The sequence below is a fragment of the Rhinopithecus roxellana genome, chromosome 8 (genome assembly GCF_007565055.1).
Source record: "Rhinopithecus roxellana isolate Shanxi Qingling chromosome 8, ASM756505v1, whole genome shotgun sequence".
NCBI lineage: Eukaryota > Metazoa > Chordata > Mammalia > Primates > Cercopithecidae > Rhinopithecus > Rhinopithecus roxellana.
The window spans coordinates 56196716-56221589 of NC_044556.1; the positions used below are offsets into that span (position 1 = coordinate 56196716).

Sequence of the window (24874 nt, forward strand, 5' to 3'; positions counted from 1 at the left end):
AGCTGGTTAGAGGCGGCTTGAGCTCTCTATGGGGTCAGAGCAGAGGAAGACCATCCACATACAACAGCCACAGAAGGCTCAAATGAGCCCAGCCATGGCCTGAGAATATCTCCACCCAGGTTCCTGCTGTCCACTGGGCCCAGTTCCTCCTACCCTACTCTAGAAAGAGCCCTGCCAGGCTGTGCCAAGGACTCAGGCCCTGGGGGAAGATGGCTAGCAAAGGCTCCTAGGGCAGGAAGGCTCACCCAGAATGACCCAACCACAAGCCCTCTGAAAGGGAGGAGCAGGGCATTGCTTCCCTATTCTCAGCCAGGAAAACTGAGGCGTGAAGAGGGCAGGTTCTGGCCAAGCCAACAGGCTGAACCAATGGACACCTCAGAGGGCAGAAAGGAGCTGGCTTCTGTCCAGGGGCTACCCCAGGCATCTCCTCCACATGCTACACCTCCTCCCCTCACTCATACTTTCTGAGTGTGCCCACAGCAGGCTGCTTCCCTTGGTACCATCTCCCCAGCATCTACTTCAAACACACCCAGGTTTACTGGTAAGATCAGGTTGGCAGCTTCCTTGAGGCTGCCACGCGTATGCACACCCCCAGGTGAGGGTGAGGGGTGGAAACTATGGATAATATGGTGGGGGTGGGAGGAGAAGACAAGTTTCTACTTGCCTAAAGTTCTGAAATAGGCAAGGTACAAGTTTATCTGCCTACTTATAGGCTTATCTTTCAACCATACTTGACCTTCTGATTCTGCAGAGGAGATGACCTCTCCTGTCTCTAATCCCTACCCAAATCCTGCTCATTCTTCAGAGCCCAGCCCCACTCCCTCATAGGAGCCCCCACCTACTCTAGCACCCAATGTTATCTTCCCTGCAGACCCTGACTCCCCTAACAGTTATCATCATCCACTGAACACTTACTTCCTATCTTCAGTCATTGACGCATCAAATCTTGTTTGAGCACCTTCTATGAACTTGTATTCTGCTAGGTGTAAAGTGGTATAACAAACCCTGAATTTACAGTCTAGCAGGGAAGAGGGCACACCAAACAAGTAAGCAGATAAGTATAAATGACCGATTGCAGGTCGTTTATACTTATGGATGGAAGGGCGGAACAGGAAACTATGAGAGACACCACATGGGGTAAGGGCTACTTTAAACTTAGCGGTTCTAGAAAGTCTGAAAAAAATGACACCTCAGCAGAGGCCTGAAGAAGAAACAGGAATTAACCAAGCAAAGAGTGCAGGAAAATGCCCATGGAGCAGAGGAATCACATGTGTGAAGGCCAAAGGCAGGAAAGAGTTTGTTGTATTTAAAGAACCAACAAAGGCCAGTGGGGCCAGAGTTGAGGAAGAGAGTGGGCGGTAGAAGGTGGTACTGCAGAGACAGCCAGGCACCAGGTGAAGAGCATGAGCTTTATTTTATTCTAAGGCCACAGGAAAACTTCGAAGGATTTTAGCTATGCAGATATGGATTGAAAAGAGGGAAAAGTAGAAACAGGGAGATCAGTAAGGAGGTGACTGCAGTAGTACAGGCTTGCTAAGGGTAGAGCCACAAAAGAGTGAGTAACAGTCAAATCAACAGGACCTAATGAGCGGGACGGGAGTGTCAAGAATCCCCAGCCTGAGCAAGGGAGCAGATGGTAGCACCATCAGTAGGGTAGGGAAGACTGAGGAGGAAGCAGCCTTGTGAGGGAAGACAATTAGTTCAGCTTCTAGCCTGCTAAGTTAGTGGCCATGAGACAGTAGGCAGCCAGGTATCAGAGGAGCCAGACTAGGAGGACAGTCCGAGCTGAAGGTACTGAGGGTGTGAAAAGCTATGGGGATAGATGGAATCACCTAGGGAGAGGACTACATAAGGACATAAAGAACCCCGACATGTACACATGTCCAGAGGAAAAGGAGCAAAGGGGATGAGAAGGCCAGACAAGGAGGGGAGCCAGAAGAGTGGGGTCTCAAGGCAGCCAGAGTGTTTTGAGGTGGCAATTAAGTCAACCAGGTCAAATGCTGCTGAGAGGCTGATTATGTTAAAAACTAAAATGGGGCCGGGCAGGGTGGCTCACATCTTAATCCTAGTGCTTTAGGAGGCCGAGGTGGGTGGATCACGAGGTCAGGAGTTCAAGACCAGCCTGGCCAAGATGGTGAAACCCCATCTCTACTAAAACTATAAAAATTAGCAAGGCATGGTGAGACGAGATCATGCCACTACACACCAGCCTGGGCGGCAGAACAAGACTCTGTCTCAAAAAAAAAAAAAAAAAAACTAAAATGGATTTGCTGTGTATAGTTACCTTTACTCCAACTACTCTAAACCATCAGTAATTTGAGAATAAACAATATGATTGATACATATTTATATCAATCTCCCCTCCCATAGGCGCAGAGCAAGGAACTAATACCAACCTAGTAAATGAACATAGTCATGCCTCGCTTAACCACAGGGATACTTTCTGAGAATGTGTCATTAGGCAGCTGCATCCTGGGAACATCACAGAACGTACCTACACAAACCTTGTGTTTTTGTAGTATAGCCTACTACACGCATAGGCCTTATGGTATAGTCTATTGCTCCCAGGCTACAAACCTGTGCAGCATGTTACTGTACTGAACAATGTAGCCAACTGTAACACAATGGTATGTACTTGTGTATCTAAACATAGAAAAAGTACAGTAAAAATACAATAGTATAATTTTATGGGACCACCATCATATATGTAGTCCATCGTTGACCAAAACATCCATGACTGTACACCTCTTTGGCTCTCGGGGCAACTATAATGACTGTAGGGAGATGAAAGCAATGTGAAATCTATTCATTCATCCTCTTAACAGAGCTCTATGGAGGCAATCCTCCATAGGATTAATTATATTTGTCAGTATCCCCATGTCAAAGCATGTGTGTGATAAGGGCACACTTATAGGACAGAGACATAATACCTTAACCCAAGCATACGACTTTCCAAAAACCTTTGCAGCAAAAATGATCCTTATTTATCCACTTACCTGAAAAATATATGTTGGGCTCATCTACCCACTCTCCTGAGGACCCTTTCTACTGGCCTATTCCTCCATATAGTTTAGACATCTCACCTGCATTTCTCTTGTGGTTCCAGCCTATTCTTTCTAGTCTTCCTCATAAAAACTGAATTTTGCCAGGAGGCTCAAAGATAATAAGTGGGTCACAGAGTGACATGGGGGTAGAAAAGGGGGTGGAGAAGTAAACAACTGCCATGGACTAGAGTCTAGACACACACACTAGATCCCAGGCTGTCCATCTCCTAATCCTCCTGTATACCAACCATCTGCCAAAGCCAACAGCCAGAAGAGCCAGGGATGTGCACTCAAAGATCTGAGTTTAAAACCTAACTCTTCCACTGACTAGCTGTGTGACCATGTGCAAGTTACTTAACATCTCTGTGCCTGTAGCCTGGTAAGCTCATTAGTAAAATAGGGAAGATAATGATGCCTTTTTCATGGGGTAGCCGTAAGGATCACGAGGGTGAAAGAAGTGCTTTTATAAATGGCTCAGCTAGTAATTAAGCAATTAACAAGTTTTAGCTCCAGGACCACTCATACTCCAACCCCCAGACACTTCCTCTGAGAGTAGAGAAAGAGGTGGTATAAATAAATCCTGCTGTTAGTACAACTAAATAAAGAAGTCACACACACACACACACACACCAACCAGAACCACCACTTCAAACACACCCAGGAGGTAAACTGATGCCATTGCATTTCCCCTCCAGATAAATTTCAAACCAGACAAGGGTGCCAGTCCCCTCCCATCCTTTTGTTCTGAGCTGCCCAGCCTAGTGCCCCCTATCTTCCTCCCCTGCTACTTACTACAGACTCAACATGAATCCTGCTCCCCTGGCCTGCCAACCCAAGTTAGGGAGCCCAAAAAGCACCAAAACACGCTTCTCTCCTCCCTACCAAACATAGGCACCAAAAATGAACCCGACTTCTGAGACCCTTGCCTGCTGTGTCTTCAAGTACCCCAGGGAACTAATCCAAGCACTGCTGCTGGGGGGCCTGGGAGGAGGGAGGGGAGGGGAGTAAAGAGAAGGGCAGAAGTTCCCCTTATTTAATCAGTCTCAGGAATCAGGGGTTTGGAGGGTCTGCCGGGTGGGCAGCGTTCCCAGGGAAGAGATGGGGGGAGGGGATCACTGGATGAGATCAACAAGTGGAAATGTCAAAAGGGATGACGAGACGGGGAGGGAAGTCCGGACTCGGTGCAGGACAGGGAGCTACCCTAGTCTGGGGAAGGGGGAGGCTGTAGAAAAGGAATGTGCCCCACTGCCTTTCACCTTGCTCCCCACTTCCCAAGACACAAACACACACACTCAGTCCCCTGTTCAAACCAATCATGGATTATCTGGGGTTAAAAAGAGGCCAGGGAAGAGAGAGGGAGAGAAGAGAGAGCCTGTTACAAAAAGGAGACCCTTCTCCCCTCCAAAGGCCTTTCAGAAATAAAATTAATGGAATGTGTCTCAGTATCATCCCAAGGGGATTGGGGGGAGCTCGGTGGGGGGGGATGTGGGGGCTTTTGTCCCGGCTGCCCAGCTTCTCCCACATTGATCACCATGGCAACAAAAGCCCCCTGTTGCCTAGGTGATGGCAGCCGGGTCCTGGAACCCATACCCAGCATCCAAAGGGAGGGAGGTTATAGAGGTGGGGGCGATAGGGACAGAGGAGGAGAGAATGGGGTTTCTCCTCTGACGGCCCCAGCTTTTGTCTGAGCTCTGGGATCAGGTTTCTTCAGGAAACAATTGGAGGCCCCTGGAAAAAATACACTCAGAACCTGGCAACAGGCAGAGGGAGCAGGGCCCTAGAGTAGTGTGTATGTGGGTGTGTGTGGGTGTGGGGGTGTGTGTGTGTATAAGGGAGGTGGGTGTTGGCCAAAACACAGACCAGGGTGGACCAACCCTTTCCCATTTCCCACTCAAAGGAGACAGCTTAAGTGGGCAAGGCGTTGAACACAAACGCCAGCACCCCCATGCGTGGCGCGTGCTGAGGACCGATGACCAGACGCAGGCGGCTGCAGGCGCCACCTCCTGCCACTGCTCTAGCCTGGGCCCACCCCGCAGTCCAGTCCCAGCTACTTTAGGCCTGGGGTGGGGTAATGAGACAGAGCATAGATGAAGATGGGGCTGGGAGAAAGAGCTGTGGAAACCAGGGTGACTCCCGCGAAGAAAAGGGGGGCGGGGACAGAGCACAAACATGCACCTAAAAAGGGCACCTATTGTTCCTCATCTCCACCAAGGACAGGGCTGGAAGTGCCTAGCCAGCCGAGCTGCAGAGGGTGCTTGGGTTTGATTTTTAAAAGACTTCCAGCCAGGTGGGAAGACGATGGGAAAGAGGACAAGAAGCCTCAAGTTCTCCTCAGACAGGAACAGAGATCTCTGATAGGACCATTTTCCTCTCCACAGTCAGGGACTAGAGAAGGGTGGTTCTGCCTGACCACAGGGAAATGGGCATGATTACTGCTTCAGACCCTGCCTGAAGAGTCGTCTGTGGGCCCCTGCCTACTAAAGGTCTCCGATTCCTATACAGGGGCCTGGGTCTTCCTGCATATTCCCTGCACCCCTTTCCCACTGCAGCCCATGGGCAGGGGTATACATGTGGGCACCCCCTAGCTGCCTGGCTCCCTAATCACCAACCGTAGTGCCAAGGTCCAAGGATATCAATGTAAGTTCCACTCAAAGTGCTGGATGCCCACCTTCAGCCGTGGAGATGGCAGGAACTAAGCCGAGGGTCCAACCTCCCAACTCAGGATCCCAGGAGCTAGCTCTCTGTGCAGTCAGGGCACCTCACCAAGGCCTAAGGCCAGTGCAAGGCACAGCAGAGACTCGAGACACAGCTGTCCCACTCACAGCCTTGCTTGGTTTTCCTCCTTGTCACACTCCTCCCCTGAGTTTCACAGATGTGCTTAACCCAGGCAGAGCTGTCAGGCCCTGGTAGGGGGCTGAAGTTGATGGGTGTGGGTTGAAAATGCAGATACCCAACATGGCTTCCACAGAGGAGAGGAGAGGAAGGCACCCGAACCTCTGACTATGCCCACATCACTCCCTGACACCCCTTTCCTTTTCCCTTTCCCCTTCAGGAGGACACGGCTGGCTGAATCACCCTCTTCTCAACAGTTTCCAACACAAGCTGAAAGGGGCCTCTCTCTGGGACCCAGAGAAAGAAGGTGACTAGCCCATGGCCACTACTTCTACAGCAGCCCATTTCCGGCCTCCTCTGATTGTTGGAAAATTGTACTAACACTGACTTTGAGGGGTGCTCTCTTGGAGTGAGACCAGGTTTCTCCATGAGACTGCTCTGGACGCTGCTTCCTTGAGTAGACACAACTGCAAGAGGGCCACGACAGGAGAGGATTTGCTGACTCCATCCTGCCCCCTCTTCTCACCAGGGACAAAGAAACAGAGACTAGACAGGCCTCAGCTAAGACAGCCAGAACCAAAGAGCCTCTATCCCCAAAAGGGGTGGTTCCTGCACTCATCCTTCTACCACTTGTAAGAACCGTGATGTTCCTTCATCCCCATCCAGCCTTGGGCCGTGGGCAAGCCACCCATCCGGAGATGCTGGGCTTTGCTATCGCCAAAAGGACTAAGGTACAGAGTAGGCAAGGAACAGCTCCAGTCCTGGACCACAAATGGGGTGGAGATTTTGTCCCGACCCGCATTCCTAAACCCTGAAAAAGGCTGTCCTTGGATGACAGTGCTGCCCAGGAGGCCAGAGAGAACAGCTGGATCTTGGTGGGCTGAGGGGTGGGAAGGGCAAAGCAGGGAGCCCAGGAACTGGCACCAGGTGCCCCACCCCCGCCCTGTTAACCAGGCATTCTCCCAGGACAGCCCCAGACATGAGCTCACCATCCTCATAGCCCCAGGGTGGGGGCAGGATCCTTCTCCTCACTGGGCTGAGTGGCAGAGGAGGGGTGGGATCCTGGCCGTGCTTGGGTCATCCAGGCATCTAGGCTTCCAGAGCAGCATCTCACCAGCAGACCGCAGTGCAGGGTGCACTGCAGGGGAAGGGCCCACAGACTAGGCTCCTGGCCAGGATACCTGAGCTTGCATTCTAATTCAAAAGCAGTTGGGGAAGCCAGAGCCAAGCCCCTCTCCACCTACTTCCTTAATTTCCCTCAGTCTAAGGCCAGGGGTGAAGCTGGGGACCTCTAAATCCACAGACACAGCGAAACACCCACCCTCCACACACATACACCCACACTCTGTTGCCCCTCTGAAACCTGGAATCACTCCTGCCTGCCCCACCCAGCTCCACCCACCCTCGCTAGGCAGGTTCTGTAAAGACCTGCTCTGCTGTCTCTCCAGCACCCCCACCCCCATCCCAGCTCCCAGAGGTACCTGCCCCCCAACACAGCACACGAAAGCACACACGTGTGTACATACATGTCCCATAGCACCCCATGCCCTAGCCTTCCCCAGACCCATTCCCAGTCAGTCTTGCAGAGAACACTGGGGGTGGAAAGGCTGCAGGAGAAAAGGTGAGTAATCCCCCTGGCATCTGTCCCAGGTAGGGGCCGGTGAGAAGACGGGACACTAAGCTGGTGGGAAGGTAACCAGGGCTTCTGGATCCTCCATTTAATTTTTACCAATGGGCAGGCACCACAATTTCCACCACGGGGATTTGAGCTGCTTCCTCCCTTGACCTAGGCAGAGAACTGGCCCCTACCTGCCCACCAGGTGAGCTGTGGAAGAACCAAGAAGGAAAACAGGCAGCTTGAGGTGTCTTCAGGGAGAGGGTGGACAATGAGAGGTGGGTGAGCTGTGCTGACCCATAAGCCAGCTTCCTGTGCACTCCAAAAACAAATGCCCCCTCTTCATAGCCTGCTGCTCCAGGTAGGCCGCAACTGTCCCTGGCTCCAGAAGACCTTCAAAGCCTACTCACCTGGCCCCTGCCCTGGGGTGCAAAGACGTGAAAAGCAGCTAGTTGGGAAGGGGAAGTTAGCCAACCTTGGGCTTGCTGTGGACGGGGGGAGTTGAGCTGTGAGGATGGAGTGCAGGGGAAGAACACATGGGGACACCGTCAGGAAAGGCTGAATTGTAGGAAGGCAGTAGAGTGGGCCTCCGAGTGTGAGATACAGTGTGACTGGGGGTGAGGGTGGCAGAGCTGGGTATCCCCATCCTGAGAACCTCCTGTTGCCTCAGCCCAGAGCCTTGGATCTGGCAACTTGGCTAGTTATTATCTAGAAAACCAGAGACAGCTGAAAGGCCCAAGTACCAGCCAGCCTCCACCATCTTGACCACCCCTCTACCTAAGATTCTCACTCTTTGCTGAAAATTCTCATCTCCCCCATCCCTTATATCTACCATCTCCATTCCTGAAGTAAAGCAGGTGACAAAATGCATGTTTTGTTCACAGTCTGTTGTTTTTTAAGTGACTGCATTCACACCTCGAGCTCAGCACCTGTTCCTATCTAAACCCTACTTACCCTAAAAATCCAGACCCCCTGGGCCAGGCGCAGTGGCTCATCCCAGCACTTTGGGAGGCCGAGGCAGGTAGATCACCTGAGGTCAGGAGTTCGAGACCAGCCTGACCAACATGGTGAAACCCCACCTCTACTAAAAATACAAAATTGGCTGGGCATGGTGGCACATGCCTGTAATCCCAGCTAATTGGGAGGCTGAGGCAGGAGAATCACTTGAACCAGGGAGGCAGAGGTTGTAGTGAGCCGAGATCATGCCATTGCACTACAGCCTAGGCAACGAGCCAAACTCTGTCTCAAAAAAATAAATAAATAAATACAGAACCCCCTCCCCAGACCCACAAACAAACACACCCTCTGTCTCTGACCAGGCTGAGGGAGCCAAGAACACTCTGGTGAAAACAGGGGTCTAGGCCGGGCGCGGCGGCTCAAGCCTGTAATCCCAGCACTTTGGGAGGCCGAGACGGGCGGATCACGAGGTCAGGAGATCGAGACCATCCTGGCTAACACGGTGAAACCCCGTCTCTACTAAAAAATACAAAAAACTAGCCGGGCGAGGTGGCGGGCGCCTGTAGTCCCAGCTACTCGGGAGGCTGAGGCAGGAGAATGGCGTAAACCCGGGAGGCGGAGCTTGCAGTGAGCTGAGATCTGGCCACTGCACTCCAGCCTGGGCGACAGAGCGAGACTTAGGACATTGTTAGGGGCTGTGAAAAAACCCTATAGACAATAAGGACCAGGCTCCTCCCAGTCACAAACAAGACCCCATGGGCCATGGTGGCCAGAACCTACAGTCACTCCCTTCCCCCAACCACTCTGCAAAATCATGGCCCAGCAAGAAGTTTCTGCAGAAATGCCAGCCCCACCCCAGGTTTATGACACCAAGGTGCTCCTCCTGGAGACGAGATCGTTCTCTGACTCCTACCCTCAAGGGTAGGCTTCTCTACTCCTCAGGCTGACAGTGGACTCATGTTTGCTTTTCAGAAAACGGGGGAATTACTCAAGTGCAAGATTAAAGGCAATAATGAGCAATCAGACCTAACTGGAATGACAGTCAGGGAAGGTGAAGAGACTTTGGGAAAAAGGAAGAGCACTGACGTCAGACCTGGCACAGTCTTTTACGAGCTATGTAATCTCACGTGAGTCGCTCCTCTTTTCCAAACCTCAGTTTCCTTATCTATAAAATGGGAATAATAGTGCCTACTTCAGAAGGTTAAGAGTTTTCAGCAAAATAATGTATACAGAATATTACAGATTCTGGCACACAATAGATGCTTTAAAAAATGTTAGTTCCCACCTTTTCTCCTTTAGTGGGTCCACAGCCAACCCCCTCCACTTCCTGCTCCCATATAACCTCACTGTAAGGAGAAACACCCCAGAATAAGATGGAACCACCTTTAGGTGCAGGGTTGGCCCTGTTCTAAATTAGACCATATCCAGGTACTGCCTGAGAGAGCAACCAAAATGCCTCTTCCTCCTCTCTGCTTCTTTCTTCAGCGGCCCTTGCATCCCCCACCTTTCTTCCTCTCCTTCCTCCTTCCTCACTTACAGTAAGGCAGACCTGGGTTCCAATCACCTCCCACTCTCCTCTAGGCTCTATGCCCAGCTGTGTGTGGAGTGGCAGGGGAAGGGGGTCCCAAGCCTCCCACCCTACCCAGCCCCCAGCTTCTTCCCACTCTCCCCTTTCCCTGCCCCACCCTGATTACTAGGATATCCTCAGCTCTGCTGATTCCAAGCCTGCTTCTCCCAAACCAGTTCCCAGCTGTTATGTCTGTAATTACCAACCTTGCCAGGGGCATCTGACAAAGCACAGCAAAACCTCATTTCCAAAGGGCCCCACCATAAAGGGCCTCTGCCTCCTATTCTGTACCAAGCAGGGTAGAGACAAGGAATGCAAAAATTCTCCCTGGCCTACCACAGTTCTAGCCAGATCACAACAGAGAAGGCGAGAGAGGGCTGCCCAAGCCACAACACCAAGAGACAGGATCAAGAAGGGGAGGGCCGCCGTAGGGTAGAGTGTGAGTAGGACTTACTCCCAGGCTTTCCTTCACCTCTGCTGACAAAATCTCATCATGCACAGGGTTACCCACTTTGGAAGGTAAAAGGGGAAATTTCAGGTCAATTCAGAGAGAGGGGAAGTTGATGCCAAGTGAACAGGGAGATGGCTCCCCACAAGGATGAGGGTTGATGCATACAGGAGTGAGCTGCCCAGGAAAGAGGAGGAAAGAGCAAGTTTTAAAAGTCCCATCCCTAGCCCAGAGCCTAAGAAGAGGCCATAATACCCTAGCCTCTCTTCTCCCTTAATACCTCCAACTCTACCAACTCCATAGGACAAGCAGGAAAGGGATGATAACTTTGTTTTATAGACAGAGAAACTGAGGCCAAATCCCTACTTCATACTTCAAGGTGCAGGACTACCAAACACCCTGTGTACCTTCTTGCTCACACTGAGCCTCCACCAGCAGTGCCCTCCTCAGATCCTTCCTGTTGGCCTAACTCTTTCTTTAACCAGCTAAAGTCTATCACACAAGGGAATAATATTCAGCTATAAAAGGGAATGAAGTACTAATACATGCTACATCCTACCATGTGAATTAACCTCGAAAACATTATGCTAAGCGAAGGAAGCCAGATTCAAAAGGTCACGCATTCTATCATTCCATGTGTATGAAATATCAAGAATAGGTACATCCATAGAGACAGGATGCAAACTGGTGGCTGCCAGGGGCTGGGGTAAGGGGAAATGGGGACAACTGCATAATGGGTATGGGTTTTCTTTCAGGATGGTGCAGATGTTTGGGGACTAGACAGAGGTGGTTGTTGCACAGCACTGTGAATGTACTAAATGCCACTGTTCACTTTAAAGTGGTTTATTTCCTATTATGTGAATTTCACCTTAATTTTTTTTAAATCCAGCTAAGGGGGCATCTCCTCCAGGAATCTTCCCTGGCACCTCACCCCAGGGCCAAGCACTCTTCCTCTATGCTCCAGTGGCCTCCTGAACACACATCCACACAGCACTCACTGGGCTGCAGTGAATCAACATGTTTTCGCATGTCTCCCCTGGGAAACGTCTTATATTAGCCCTTCCATCCCCTGTGCTTCATACAGCGCCTGGCAGATAGGAGAGAATGCCTAATGTGGCCGGACAGAGGAAGATCAGAACCAAAGCCTTTTTCTCCTGTCCCGACCCCGACCTCTCTCCCTTAGCCATGATTATCCCTCAGAATCCAAACCATCCAGCTAACATTTACTATATGCCAGGAACTGTGCAACGTGCTTTCTCTATTATTTCAGTTAATCCTCATAACCCTAAGAAGTAGGGCCTATTATTAATTCCAATTTACAAGTGAGGCTTCAAAAAGTTACCAGTTTTGTCTGATGTCACAGAATTAGAAAGTGGCAAAGCCAGAATTTAAAAGCAAACCAGGGAAGAAAGCCACTTGGCAGGGGACCAGGGATTCCTTGTGGAGGGGCTCAGTCTAGGCTTGGAGGATGTGCCTTAAGACACCTAAGAGGCTGGGGAATGGGGTTTATTACTTGCCGAGATCACACCACTGTTAAGTACTAATTCCAACCAACTCTGACTCCTTTCTCTGGCCTCACAATGTGAGGAACACTTGAGGGAAGGAGAAGACTGGAGTCTCTAAAACTCAGAGGGGATCAGATCTCTTCCTTTTCCCTGCCAAAGCTTCTGTTAGCCAAGTTCCCTCCCCATTAACTGGAAGGACCTGGAAACCAGATGAGCAGATAAAAGACTGTCCTGCTCTAGGGCCAGGGAAGAGGGGATATTTCCTCAGACCTAAAAGGATCAGGAGAAGAGGCAAACAAACCAGAGAAGCCTGCCCCGGAAGAATTAGAGGAAGTAGAAGTCAGGAGCAAGACAATGGGTGAGGAGGGGCCAACGTGGCCACCGACTCCCAATCTGGAAGTACTTTCAGATATGGCATTTCCTATTATCTAACCACAATTCCTCCTCTTTGGAAGAGCCCCCACCAGTATAATATATCATGCATGTGATGAGTGTATACAGAGCAAACAAGGTACCCCAGAGGGCCAGGGCACACCATCTTAGATGCAAGTGCCTTGCTAGCCCTGGGAGCTCTAACTGTCAGACAGGTGTTGGGTTTGGGGGAATGATCCATTAAAAAAAAAAAAAAAAAGGCTTTTCCTACTCTGCCCCGTTCCTCATTCAAACATTTTGTAACCCCCACTACTCTTATCTCCAGGCCTTAGGGAGGGTAGGGAGCCCTGAGGACTAAAGAGGGAACATTCCAATTGCACATGCCCATTAGAGACTCTAACATTCCAATTGCAATTGCCCAGAGACCCTAATGGGCATGTGCAATCTCACCTCAGCTCTTAAAACTGGGTGCCTCAACCCAGCCACTGGCAGCCAAAAGAAAACTGCTAGAGTGTACAATGGAGGAAGGCTAGTATCCTTAAGAAGGAGGTGAGCAACCTCTTCCCTATACCCCAAAAGAAAAAGGATAAGAGAGGACAGGGAGAGAAGGGAGCTGTGGCTTCTTGGTGGAAAGAGACATTCACTTCCTGGATAGTCACCGACTTCCCACCACACTATCATGATGATGAGTATGGGTACAATGCAATGGGTACCTGGCCCTTTCCCGACACAGTCAGTCAGTCCTGGCCCCACACCCAGAGCTCCATCTCAATCATGCTTCACACCAGGGAAAAGGGAAACTATGTGATAAACCACACAGACTCACTTGCAAAAACTCCTGAAGAAACACCCTATGCCACCTTCTCAACCCCATGGGCAGGGAACCCAAGTTGTTCCCTACCAGGTCTCATCCCTCCAGACATGCTTCCTCCTCTTGTTTCCATCCCTCACCAAAATCCCAAGACTCCTCAGGAACTTTAGTATCTTAGACTCAGGGCAGAGTTAGAAGGCTCTGAAGCAGCAAACTCTGAGACGGCTTTCCAAGAGAACTGTGGCCTGAGGCTTTTAACTAAGGCTGGGAATATAAGAATGTAGCCTCTCCAAGCGCTGGAACCCAGCCTATGATGATGGGGGAGGAAGTTCCTCTTATTCTTCTCCCTGACCCCGCCAATCTTCCAAATTCCTCTAGGACTACAACCAGACCCCTTGTTCCCTACTCCCCACAACACACGCCCTCTTCCAGAAAAACCCATCCCCCCAAAACAGGCACTTCGTAAGACAACCCATTCTCTCCCACCCATAGGTCTCAGATACTTAAGGTACTACCCCTAAATCCAGGCGAGGCCATCCACGAAGTCTCAAAATCCTGCAGACAGCCTTCCTTTCGGGACTTTTGCCAGGAAAATCTGCCTGCAGAGACAAGAGGTACCCCTTACACACACTCAGAAACATACATACCAGCTAAGGCAGGCACACACACTGATACCCATCAACACAGGTTACACACAAGAGAACACAGATTCACTCACATCCCTTCCCAGTACACAGGTGCACATGCACCTATCCACATACACTCCATTCTGCTTTTACACACCCACCTTCCTTGGTACCTACACACCTCTTTCCCGTGAATCCCTCTCCCAGTACACACACACAGACATACACGCCTTCCCCTAAGTATACATATAAACACATATCCAAACACACAGCAGATGCGTGGTCAGCCGCTCCTTGGGTGCACACACAGTCAAGCACACAGAAAAACACCTACACATCCAAACCAGGGGCCCACCTGCAGGAACATGCAGCACGTCAAGGCATGCACACACACCAAAACAAAGAATCATGCACACGGATCCTCCACCAACCCTTCAAAACTCACTAACGCAGAGCCCACAGTCCCCTAAATGGGTAAATATGAGTGGGGAGAAGGATGTCAGCGTCTGTTCCCTCGGCCCGTATACACAGTCTACCGCTTCCAGCCCCATCCTCTGGCTGTACACACACCCTATCTACTCTGCCCAGCCCGCCCCACAGACTCCACTCTAAACCCTTAATGCATACCTGCCTCCGTCCCTCCCCACGCTCCTGAGGGGTGTGTGCACCCCAAAACACCCTTGGCTTCCAATACCTCCAGACTCCGATCCTTCCACGCCTCTCCCCCCACCTCCAACACAAGCTCCCAGTCTCCGGCTTCAACCGGCTCCACTGGGATCATTAAGGCCCCCGCCCGGGCCCAGGAAAGTCCCCGGCTCTCCAGGCCTGGGCTCCGCCCCCTCCCCCACGAGCCCCTTCTCCTCCCCAAAGTTGGGGGGGTACTCCGCTGAGCCGTGGGGAAGCGCACCGGAAGGGGGTTGCCCGGAGCCCAGCCCCCCTTCCCCCATAAGCCACCCCGCTCGCTCTGGGGTCGGGCACCCCCTGGCCCCTTGCATGATCTTCCCCCTTTGCCGTTTCTTTTTTTCTCTTTCTTTCTTTTTCTTTTTCTTTTTTTTTTTTTTTTTCAAACTTTGCCCGCGCCCCCGCGGCCCGGCACTCACCCGCCGCTGCGAACTGCCGGGTGGGCTCAGCGGGCGCCCCGCTCGGCCCGTCGCCTTTGTATCCGCAGCGCTTCGGGTCGCTCCGAACTCGGCGCTCCCGGACAGGCAGCGCGGGCGATGGGGGTGTTGAGGCGGGGGGTTCTTGAGTCTGGTCACCCCCTGCTCCGTCCCAGACCGCTGCCTCTTCCCCCTCAAGGCCCCGAGGGCTGGGGGCCAGGGGGGAATAGGGGGCGCTCAGGCTCCCATGGCGGGACCAAGGATCAAGGAATCAAGGATCAGGAATCAGATCGGGAGCCGGCGGCGGAGGGGGGAGGGGGCGGAGGGGGAGGGGATGAGGGTGGGGGGTGCAGGGGGCGGGGGAGCGCGAGCTCCCGGGTGCCGCCTCCCGGCTGTTCCCGCAGCCGCCGCCCCTCCTACCGCCGCATCCATTGTCTGCGGCCCCGCTCTTCCCGGAGTCGCCGCTCCCCCAGCCCTGCGCCTTCAGATGCCCGGCGGCCCTCAGCGATTCTGGGAATCCGCGGTGGGGCTGACACTCGGATCCCGAACGGTGGGCAGGAGAATGCCTCGATTCTTGGCTTTGGCCCAGCCCGCAGTCCCTCCTGGGGCTGTCCTCCTCGACCCCTCCTGTCGGAGACGGAACTCCCAGATCCTCGGGCCTGGCCATATTCCCTTTAGGGCCGCGGACCCGGCTGCACAAAATCCAATGGAATCTGGGAAGTGGGAAGACTGAATTTTTTTCCCCCTAGGGGTGCGAGAAGGGAGGGTCATCCCTGATTTTAATTAGAGGCGACAGACGCACGCCTCTTCCCATGCATACGGGGATTTCCCTGACACCATCACCACCATATCCCCTCCTTCCAAAAATAATTTAATTACTTGGAGTTCTAGCTGCGAGTAGCGACCGCCCCAGTCAGTCTGGGACGCTCCCTCATTAACACGTTTTTCCTCCCCTCTGGTTTAAGTGTTGGGATTAATTACAAAGGGAACCCTGCCCTGGGGAAGAAGGGGAGGAGGAGACGACGCGGGCGCCTGGGAGTTTGGATGGCGGAGGAGAGGGGGCCTTCTCCCAGGAAACCTTCAAGAGGAAAAATGCCTTGGCCTGTTGGGTCCCCAACTCCAAGCAGGCAGACTGTGCATCCCAGGAGTTTCAGATACTTTAGAGTTGAAGGTGTCACACAGGGATTGTAGGGTCTCACAAAATATCCTACACGTCTGGGGCATTTCTGCCTCCCAGTATGCCAAGAAATCAGTTAGGGTTCTTTTATATCTGACCCTACAAGAGTGACCCCACACCGTAAAAGCCTGGGCTGTGGGAAGTCCATGTTCCCCTTGGAGTAAGTGAAAGCAGTATTCAATTATCATTAGTGTTATTGGCGAGCAACCCGCCACTTAGAGTAGTATCATTTCGAAAGCATCTTCACATACTTCTCCTTAAGCAGGCCAAGGCCTTTTCAACATCTCAGCCTCCTTCAGTTTCCAGTCCTGGCACCTGCTCTAACAACCCTGTGATTAAGGAATCCCAGAGAAGGAGACTCCCAGCCTCTGTTCCTCACTTGTTTCGGAATTTTTGCTCCTCCCTAATGAAAATTATTTCCTGAGACCTAATCTCACCCCTTTTGATAGTTCATTCTAACCTGTCCAAAGATGAGGACAGAGCCAACTTCGCTGCATTGTTCAAAGATGCAGAACAGTAAAACACACTTCCTTTCTCCTTTGCCCAAACTCTGCCTTTCTTCATCCCCTTCTCCAGTAGTATGGGTAAGCAGGTGACTCAGCACCAAGACTACATGAAATATGCAGAATCATCATTTCATGTACCCAAGTCCCTGCATGCGTCCAGGCACTCATTCACCTTGTGCCTATCATGTGCAGACACCGGGCTGCACTAGGGCTCGTATGAGGGGGTGGCAGGAGAGCTGGGAAAGGGTTAAGGGAAGTAGGGAGGACGTAGGTGTCCCCAGCCTTGCCCCAGAGCACACCCCAGTGCTGGGCAGCTAGTGTGTAATTTGACACAGAGTCAGGGCTGCCATGGCACCGTCTGTCAGGCAGATTCAGTGTGAATTATGTTCACATGCTGCTAGCCTGTTTCTCAGACCTCAGAAGGGCCCGAAGAACTGGAAAAGGGGCTCCTGATGCCAGAATTACAGATAATTCCATAGTCTGGCCCCACTGAAAGCTTCAAACCTAAGTCAGGATGTTAACAGACGAGGCTTCCCAATTAACAGGTATCAGGCATCAGGCTAGAATAAGTTTGGTCCCTCCTTTTTCTTCTCTGAGGGTGAGGTTGGGGGCTTTCAGTTACATCTCTGCAATGAAAACACCGGATTACAGAGTCCAAGAATAAATTTTACTGGTGTGGTCTGTCCCATTCAGCAATTCTCTGTACTACCTTCTACCTTCACCCCAGGATAGAATCCCATCTGGATTTCACACGTCCCCAAGTCACGGAGTAAGGAAACAGAGACCCAACTAGAAGGCCCATGTGCCTACGGTCTAAGGGACCTAGCTTAATTCTTTAGAAGGAAGGAGAGCACTGAAATGACATTCAACTGAGATTTTCCCAAAGGGGTCAATCTACAATAACAGAGGGAGGCCAGGAGCCTGAGGGACAACAGAATGGAACAGATTGGATTTTGTACAGCTCCTGTCCTTGAAGACATAGTTGAGTTTCTTGATTTCTTCAAGCCTCAATTTCTGCTTGTATAAAAAGGGTCTAATGAAATAACCGAAGGAACACCCTCCACATACCCATAGTGTCACAGTCAATTCCCAATCGAGCTTCCCCTCTCTGTTCTGTGCCTAGGACACTCCTCTTAGGAGAGAACACTTCTCTAGGACACTTCTTTCAGTACTCTTCCTCAGAGAAGGAGGGCCCTAGCTAAAAGCCAGGGCTCTCCATTAAAGCCCTTTCAACGCCTCACCAGCTCACTAGGTGGAGGTGGGGCTGGCGGAGTCAGATCAGGGGCTTCCCAGGAACCCTGGGAGTTGGACTCTACTGGGGAAGATTCAGGGAGCTCAAGAAGTGACAGTAGACTCTCTCTGAGGGAAGGTCCAGACTATAGAGAAGCACCTACCTACTTCCTGTGTGGTTGAAGCTGTCCCTGGAGGTCAGGCCCAGACCACAGTAGCAAAAGTTAGGTTTTCTGCTCTGATGAAAAGTAGGGCCTTTTTACAATGCTGCTCAGAGAAAGGGAATCCTTGGTACCTTACTCATAGAAGCTTCACACTACCAGAATGGCCATCAAAGTGTTTCCATGTGAGCAATTAGCAATTTTAACCACCTCCCAGGTACAGGTGACTACAGTAATGTACCCACATGCAGGGCCACAATCACCATCTACTTCCAGCCCTGCTGATGAGCCTGGGGATGAGTTGATCTCCCGGAATAGAGATCTTTCCCCAGCACCCACCTTCCCAGAAAGGCTACTCTCAATGCTCACAAAAGGATTTCCAGACCCAGTCTATATTGTGAAATACGTGGTATCTGAGGGTGAGGGGTTTCCCCCGCTCAGTTTTAGTAAAAAAAAAAAAAAAAAAAAAAAAAAAAACTGCTCACACAAAAAAAACTTAACTGGTCAAGAACTGTACTACATCATAGGCTTGTGGTGAGGTGTCTCTCATTTGAGATCCTGATCTCTAAGAAGGACCACACCTCATTCATTTCTATATCTCTGGCACATAAAATACACTAAGTTAGCATTAGCTGCCTTCCCTTCTTTCTTCCTTCTCTTTCTCCCTTCCTCATCTATGAAACCTTGATCACTCCCTATTCACCAAACCTTTATTAAGTGTGAGTTTCCTCAAATCCAATCCTATTATCATGAATCTAAAATGTTACCTACAATTAAACCAGTAGTTGTGAACTTTGACTGCAGATTTTAATCTCCTGGGAAGCTTTGAAAACACATCAATGCCCAGGACCATCCCGGACTCATTAAACCAGAAACTTCTGAGGTGTGACCCAGCTATTGGCACTTTTTTAAGATACCTCAGTGATTCTAATGTGAGAACCACTGAATTAAACTCTTTCTGATTTCCTTCCTCCTTCTAGGGAAGAATAAACACTCTTTACCTCCCTTGCCTGGGTCCAGGCCCTGCAGGTGTGTGTTATATCCTGTCCTTTCCCACCTCCATCCATTATTCCCAATCTCTCCTGTAACTAACTTCGGCCTCTTCACTGATCTTTGCCCAGCAGACATAATAAAATGAAGTACCTTCCTCCACTCAGTAGTCTCCTCTTGCTTTAGCCTTCGCTTTCATTTCTTTCTCATCTAACCCTCTTAAAAGAGTAGATTATTAGGCCAGGCCTGGTGGTTCATGCCTGTAATCCTAGCACTTTGGGAGGCTGAGGCAGGTGGATCACCTGAGGTCGAGAATTCGAGACCAGCCTGACCCACATGGAGAAACCCTGTCCCTACTAAAAATACAAAATTAGCCGGGCGTGGTGGCAGGTGCCTGTAATCCCAGCTACTCGGGAGGCTGAGGCAAGATAATCGCTTGAACCCGGGAGGCGGAGATTGCGGTGAACTGAGTTCACACCATTGCATTCCAGCCTGGGCAAAAAGAGTGAAACTCCGTCTCAAAAAAAAAAAGTAGATTCTTCACTACTATCTCTCTTCCTTCCTTCACTCCTCAGCTCCTTGAACCCCAGCCACCCTTCCAATGTGTTTTCTACTCCTGACTCCAAATACTGTTATTTCCCAGAATTTAGCCTTTGGCCCCCTTACTCCCCACTCCACATGCTTTTCCAAAGCAATGTCATTCACTCCTGTGGCTTCAGTCAGTGCTCACTTATGAATGCTGTTAAATCCAGGTCTAACTTGTGAGCATAAGACTCAAATTTCCGACTTCCTACCATACATTTTAACTTGGATATTCCTTGGGTATCTTAAATGTAATAGGTTTAAAAGGAACAACATTATCTTCCTTCCACCTCTATCCCCTTGACTTATTCAGACCTTTATCTTTTCCAAACATGTCTCATTCTCTTTCAATCCATCTTCCTCCCTGTTGCCAATGTGATTTTTATGAAAGGGAAATCAGCCTGTCACTCTCTTACCTAAAACAACCCATGGCTTCCCACTGTCTACAAGATAAAGTCAAAACTTTTTGGCACCATATATAAGAAACTTCAGGCCCCAACTCATTCCCCTTCTGCAGGCTTATCTCCTAGTGTTCCCTGTGCATTTAAAGCCCAAACTTTCAGCACACGTATATCCAAGCTATAACCATCTACTCGTTGTTCTGCCAACCTGAGGCTCTACTACTTCTCTGCCTTCTCACAAAATTTCCTTTGCCTAAAATGCCCTCCTCCTTCTTTCTGCCTGGAAAGTTCTGTTCATCCTTCAAGACTCGACTGTAGCCTCCTCTGCAACTCTTTACCAACTTTCCCAAGCAAAGCTAGATGGCCCCACACCCAGAGAACCTCCTTTGTGCTCTCAAAGCTCTGCATACCTTTGTTTTAGCATTTATGACATTGTATGGTAATTTCTCCATAATAATTGAATGGTAATTTCTCAATAATAGCATTTGGAGATTGGAAGAGACTCTGAATTTTACAGATGAGGAAACAGGTGCAAAGTAAGTGCCTCATTGCCCAAAATCATATGGCTAATTAGTGGCAGCACCAGAACTAAACCCCAGGTCTCCTGACTTACTGTTCAGTAGTCTGTCAACTGCACCACATTAACTGAGCATGGTTTCATCTGAAATAAAGATACAGGGTAGTGACTCCTAGCCTTTTGTGGACTTTCGAGACTTTGATGAAAGCTACAAGTACTCCCCAGAAAAATGTACACATGTACACACACAGAACTTCACATCCATCTCAGGGCATACAGGGGGGTATGTGTGGCATTAGTTTAAAGAGAGAAGAATCTAGAAGTAGCAAAACCAGTAAGAAGGCTAATTAAACAGTTTGGGGGGCAGAGTGGGGGAGGGGAGTTGAGCCTGGTTCCAAGGCTGTGGGGATAGATAAGGATAGAAAAGAAAGTTCGTTGCCAGGCACCATGGCTCACACCTGTAATCCCAATACTTTGGGAGGCGAAGGCAGATGATCACAAGGTCAGGTGTTCGAGACCACCTGGCCAACATGGTGAAACTCTGTCTCTACTAAAAATACGAAATTAGCTGGGCATGGTGGTGCATGCCTGTAATCCTAGCTACTTGGGAGGCTGAGGCAGGAGACTTGCTTGAACCTGGGAGGCAGACGTTGCAGTAAGCCAAGATCACTCCATTGCACTCCAGCCTGGGCAACAGGAGCGAAACTCCGTCTCAAAAAAAAAAAAAAAGCTGAAATTTGGAAGAGATGACCTGCAGGTGGGATGAATAGGGTTGAGGAACAAAGAGGCATTTAAAATGACTCAGAATGACTATCTGGTATGTATATTAAGGAAGCTGGTGATACCATACATAAAATTAGGGGCTACTGAGAGAGCAGGTTTAAAGAGTAGATAATATGTGGGATTTGACAGGTATCTCAGGTATCTGTGGGTTATCAGGGTAGGGACATCCGTAGGAAGCTGTTAATAACATAAGTACTTTCCACATCTCTCCTGCCACTCTTTTTCAGGCCACGGGAACAATCTATTATTCCCTAGCCCAAACACATGCTTTACTGCCTCCAATCCCATTGTTCATCCTATTGCCTCTATATAGAGCACCTTCCTTACACCATCACTCATATCCAAAATATTTCAAGGTTCAATTTGAATATTTTCTTAAGTCATTCCTGACATCATCAGTTTGACTTAATATCTCTCTTCTGTAAAGTCCCAAATCTTTCTTTGAATCTCTCCCACTATATTCACTTTTTGTCTTTTTTTTTTTTTTTTTTTTTTTTTTTTTTTTTTTGAGACAAGGTCTTGCTCTGTTGCCCAGGCTGGAGGGCAGTGGCACGATCTCAGCTCACTGCAGCCTCAATCTCCCCAGGCTCAGGTGATCCTCCCACTTCAGTCTCCCGAGTAGTTGGGACCTGCAACAATATCCAGCTAACTTTTGTATTTTTTGGAGAGACAGGGTTTCACCACGTTGCCCAGGCTGGCCTCCAACTTCTGATCTCAACTGATCAACCTGCTTTGGCCTCCCCACGTATCAGTATTACAGGTATGAACCACCATGCTCGGCCATATTCACTATTTTGAATTTCAGTTATTTATGTTCCTGAGAAAAAGGGGCAAGAAGAAACAAAGGACAGATGGTACAAATAGATAACAAATAACAAGACAAAAGTTTAAGCCAGGCTATATCAGTAATCACATTAAACATAAATGGTCTAAATACTAAAATTAAAGGCCAGGTGCAGTGGGGTCATGCATATAATTCCAGCACTTTGGGAGGTCAAGGAGGGCAGATCAGTTGAGGTTAGGAGTTCGAGACCAGCCTGGTCAACATGGTGAAACCCTGTGTCTACTAAAAATACAAAAATTAGGCGTGGTGGGGTACACCTGTAATGCCAGCTACTTGGGATGCTGAGACAGGAGACTCACTTGAACCCAGGAGGTGGTGGTTGCAGTAAGCCTAGACCGCACCACTGCACTCCAGCCTGGGTGACAGAGTGAGACTCCGTTTCAAAAAAAAAAAAGGTATAATTTGTCAGATTAGATTATAAAAGCATGATTTGTCAGATTAGATTATAAGAGCGATATCTAACTGCCTAAAAGAAATCCTTTTAAATATAGACATAAATAGGTTAAAGCTAAAGGGATAGAAAAAATGTACCATGCTAATGCTAATCAAAATAAAGTTGGAATGGCTATACTACTAATAATAATGTAGATTTCAGAGCAAAGAATATTGCCAGGGATAAAAAAGGATCATTTCATAATGATAAAGAGGTCAATTCATCAAGGAGACATAATAACGCTAAACATTTATGTACCCAATAACAGATATTCAAAGTACATGAAGCAGCTTTGCACAATGGCAAGTATCATAGCCAATGAGGTTTATCTGAGGCACGACTATTGCTAATTGAAAACTTTTCCCGCCGGGCGCGGTGGCTCAAGCCTGTAATCCCAGCACTTTGGGAGGCCGAGACGGGCGGATCCCGAGGTCAGGAGATCAAGACCATCCTGGCTAACATGCTGAAACCCCATCTCTACTAAAAATACAAAAAACTAGCCGGGCGACCTGGCGGGCGCCTGTAGTCCCAGCTACTCGGGAGGCTGAGGCAGGAGAATGGCGTGAACCCGGGAGGCGGAGCTTGCAGTGAGCTGAGATCCGGCCACTGCACTCCAGCCTGGGCGACAGAGCAAGACTCCGTCTCAAAAAAAAAAAAAAGAAAAAAAAAAAGAAAACTTTTCCCAATAGCCCACTGTGATGACTTGTAACACAGTCAGCATTGACAATTTTTGACACTCTTTACGAAGACTGAATTTGAAAAAAAAAAAAAAAAGCTGGGCTAGTCACTTTTGGGAGGCCAAGGTAGGTTGATCACTTGAGCCCAGCAGTGCAAGACCAGCCTGGGCAATATGGTGAGACCCCATATCTACTAAAAATACAAAAATTAAACAGGCTTGGTGGCGTGTACCTGTAGTCCCAGCTACTCAGGAGGTAGAGTCTGAGACATGAGAATCGCTTGAATCCAGTAGGCAGAGGTTGTGGTGAGCTGAGATCATGCCACTGCACTCCAGCCTGGGCGACAGAGTGAGACTCCATTTCAGAAAAAAAAAATACAAATACAAATACAAAAAATTAGCTGGGCATGGTGGCTCACACCTGTAGTCCCAGCTACCTGGGAGGCTGAGATGGGAGGATCACCTGAGCCTGGGGAGGTGAAGTCTGCAGTAAGCCATGACTGTGGCACTGCACTCCAGCCTGGGTGACAGAGTAGGACTCTCTCTTTATCTCTCTCTCTCTCTCTCTCTGTGTATGTATATATGTTTGTGTGTGTATATATATGTGTGTATGTGTATGTATATATACGTGAAGCAAAAACCAATAGAACTACAAGGATAAATTGACAAATCCACAATGATAATCAGTAATATCAATATCCATATCTTAATAATTTATAGAACAAATAGAAAATCCGTAAAGATATAAAAGATTTGACCAACAGTATCAATTAATTTGACTGAATTGATTATTGAACATTCCATCCAACAGCCAAATTTTTTTCAATAACATTTCACTGGAACATTTACCAAGGTAGCCATAAAATAAGTAGTGATCAATTTTAAAAGAATCAGATTATATAAAATATATTCCCTGGCTACAGTGGTATTAAAGTAAATATCAATAATAGAAAGATATCTAGAAAATCTCCAAATATAATACCAGAGACTGGAAAGGGTGGAGGGGAAGGAAAGGATGAAGACAGGTTGATTATGGGCACAAGCATATAGTTAGACAGAAGAGATAAGTTCTAATGTTTGATAGCAGACTAGGGTGACTATACTTAGCAACAATATTATGTGTATTTCAAAGTAACTAGAGGAGAGGACTTGAAATGATACCAGAACTTCAGAATGATAAACACTCATTAACAAGGTGATAGGGGATAGAAATCTGACATTAAGGTGTTGGTAGGGCTATGCTTTCTCTGAAGGAACTAGGGGAGAGTCCTTCCTCGCTTCCTCCAGCTCCTGGTGTTTTCTGACAATCCAGGGCATTCCTTGGTTTGTAAATTCATCACTCCGTTCTCTGCCTCCATTGTCATTTGGCTGGATTCTCTCTCTGGATCTCTGCATCATCTTCCCTCCCTGTGTGTCTATGTCCAAATTTCCCTCTTCTTAAAGGACACCAACCATATTGGATTAAGGGTCCATCTTACTCCATTACCTCATCTTAATGAATTGCATCTGCAAAGACCTCTATTTACAAACAAACTCAGAGTCACAGGTACCAGGGGTTAGAACTTCAATATATCTCTTGGAAGGAAGGGTCAATTCAACCCACAACACTAACAATGAACACTCAAAAGATTAAATTTAAAACACCATTTACAGCGACACCAAAAAATGTAAAATACTGAGGGACAAATCCTGCCAAAGAT

At 49.0% G+C, this 24874-nt stretch overlaps 1 protein-coding gene and 1 pseudogene across 3 annotated transcripts in view; one reads left to right on the top strand and one right to left on the bottom strand.

Annotated features, from left to right (window-relative positions):
* Positions 1–15183, bottom strand: part of VANGL2 (VANGL planar cell polarity protein 2) — a 28370-nt gene extending 13187 nt beyond the window's left edge. Inside the window, exons 1-2 of one of the 3 annotated variants that reach the window (XM_030937030.1) lie at positions 14878–15168; positions 6866–7014 (exon numbers count right to left, since the gene is read on the bottom strand). The gene's annotated coding sequence lies outside the window, so the exon portion shown is untranslated. Of the gene's footprint in view, positions 1–6865; positions 7015–13666; positions 13751–14877 lie in introns of all 3 variants that reach the window. The other 2 variants (XM_030937031.1, XM_010360746.2) reach the window with 2 other exon arrangements.
* A 7603-nt stretch (positions 15184–22786) lies between these two features.
* On the top strand, positions 22787–22919 carry LOC115899328 (annotated as a pseudogene).
* Positions 22920–24874: the final 1955 nt, after the last annotated feature.